Below are 2,030 nucleotides of genomic sequence, written 5' to 3' on the forward strand. Positions count from 1 at the left end.
TCATGTTTTTAAACGCAGAAAAGCAAAGATCGGAGAGGAGAGCCCCATCCTTCGGAAATACAATCTGCAGATCAGAAGGCTGGTCACATAAGATCTAGGAGTGGGTTTAATAGCTACAGTCATTCTGAAACAGTGATGACAAGAGATGATCGTTCTGAGATAATCTGTGGCCACTGTCACGTGATATGAAGATATCTATAATTTCTATTGGCGATTAAGTCTCGGAGGCTGCTGATAGTGCCCATTGTCTTGGCTGTTTTGTTCCCTTTGTTCTCGAAGAGGACCCAAGATGACTTTACTATGTTTTGACCAAGTTATGACTGAAGGATATGTTCAATTTCAACCAGATGACAATGAACATAAAGCTGTATTTTTTTCTCCTCCAAATTCATGGATCCCATGGGGTTAAGAGCTTCAGTTCTGGGTGGACAGTTGTAGATTGAGCCATGCTCGCTCCAAGAAGGAAGGTCCATGTCCAGGTGGGAGGATCTTGCTGGAGGAGAGCGGGGATGGGCCCAGAGAAAGAGCCATTTCAACCCAGGTGGCATCAGGAGCCTGAGCAAGGATAGAGAAACTGTGACCAACCTGATGAATGCAAGCACAGGAAAAACTCCCGCCCGGGAGTGGGGGTGGGTAAGAGGCCAGGAGGCTGGTGGAACTTCGAAAGTGTCAGATATCAGGCTGTGCTGCCAGTTGTCAGTACGGGATCTTTACTGGTATGGAGGAGGAGGGGAGGCTGGCAGAAGGGAAGGCTGCTCTGGGTCTGATATCCTGGGCTAATCGTGGGATCTAAGTCCCTTAGAGATGGCTTAGCCTAATGAGGAAGCTGAGGTCCGGAGGCGAAGAAATACACTTCAAAACCAGGTGATAGATAGAGCAGGGTTCAAGTCCTGAGGCTTTCCACTAAACCTCCTTAAGGAGGGCCAGTTGGTGCCTCCAGACTTCCTCTGCCTCCCTAGATTAGGACGAGACCTAGAGAGAGAAGGGCATCTCTGTTTTCCACCATGGTTGGACGAGGGTCTCCATCCAGACCTGTGAGCGCGGGATTTCCTCTGCTCTTCTGCTTTGGCCTGGGGACTCCTAAGGCCTGAGACCAATTCCTTGACAGGGGCCGTTTCTTTTTCAGGCCATGGCCTCTGCTGACTCACTGTCCCTAAGGACTTCCTCGTCCCTGCTCCTCCGGAAATCTCCCCTCTTCTCCACCTACACACTAAGCACCCAGGTTCCTGAGGGCCCCCAGAGGGCAGGGGCCTCCTGGTTACCCATGTGAACTGAGAGAGTGGCAGCCCCACCCCCAGTCCGTCTAGGGAAAATGACTTAGTCAGGAGATGTGGAGCCCACCCTAGTCCTGAGCTTCCCAGGAAAGTGTCTGGGGGTGGGAGCTGGCAGGGGGCCAGAGACTACCAGGAAGCTGAGTCTCGCGACTTCCTAGCTTGGGGCATAGCCCCTTCCTCCCCAGGGCCCATTAGCTGGGATGCAGAGGAGCCAGGCTCTTTAGTACTCCCAGTGCCTCTCACAGAACCACAGGATATCATCAGCTTGGAGCCCAAATGGGATGAGGAGAGAATGACAAAATGTGAGAAACTCCCAAGCTCAGGATGAAGGATGCTCAGGATTGGGATGCTAGAATATTAGTACCTAATCAGATCATGTCCTTCCAGTCTCCCAGTCAGAGAAGCCTGGATTCTCCCAGATGGAAGGAGATCTGCCCGAGCCCAGCCTCTCCATATTTTCCAGAGAAGAGGCCCAGAAAGGGGGAAGGGCTGTTTTGCAGGCACACACAGCTGGCAGCGGACCAGGCCGGGACCGAGACCTCCGGTTTCTAATCTGCCCCCATCTTCCCATTCACCTCGGAAGCAGAAGGCTGCCGGCCGCCCTAAGATGAAGAGTTAGGGCGACAGGAGTGGGCTAGAGGGACAAGGCTTCCGGAGTTGTCGCTCCTTGGGCCGGTGTCTTTCTTTCGGAACCCCGTTTCTGCTGGAAGCATGGGATGCCAGCTGGATGCAGAAGATAGGAAGGGAGGGAGGCAG

Source organism: Sminthopsis crassicaudata, chromosome 3 (genome assembly GCF_048593235.1).
Source record: "Sminthopsis crassicaudata isolate SCR6 chromosome 3, ASM4859323v1, whole genome shotgun sequence".
NCBI classification, from domain to species: Eukaryota; Metazoa; Chordata; class Mammalia; order Dasyuromorphia; family Dasyuridae; genus Sminthopsis; species Sminthopsis crassicaudata.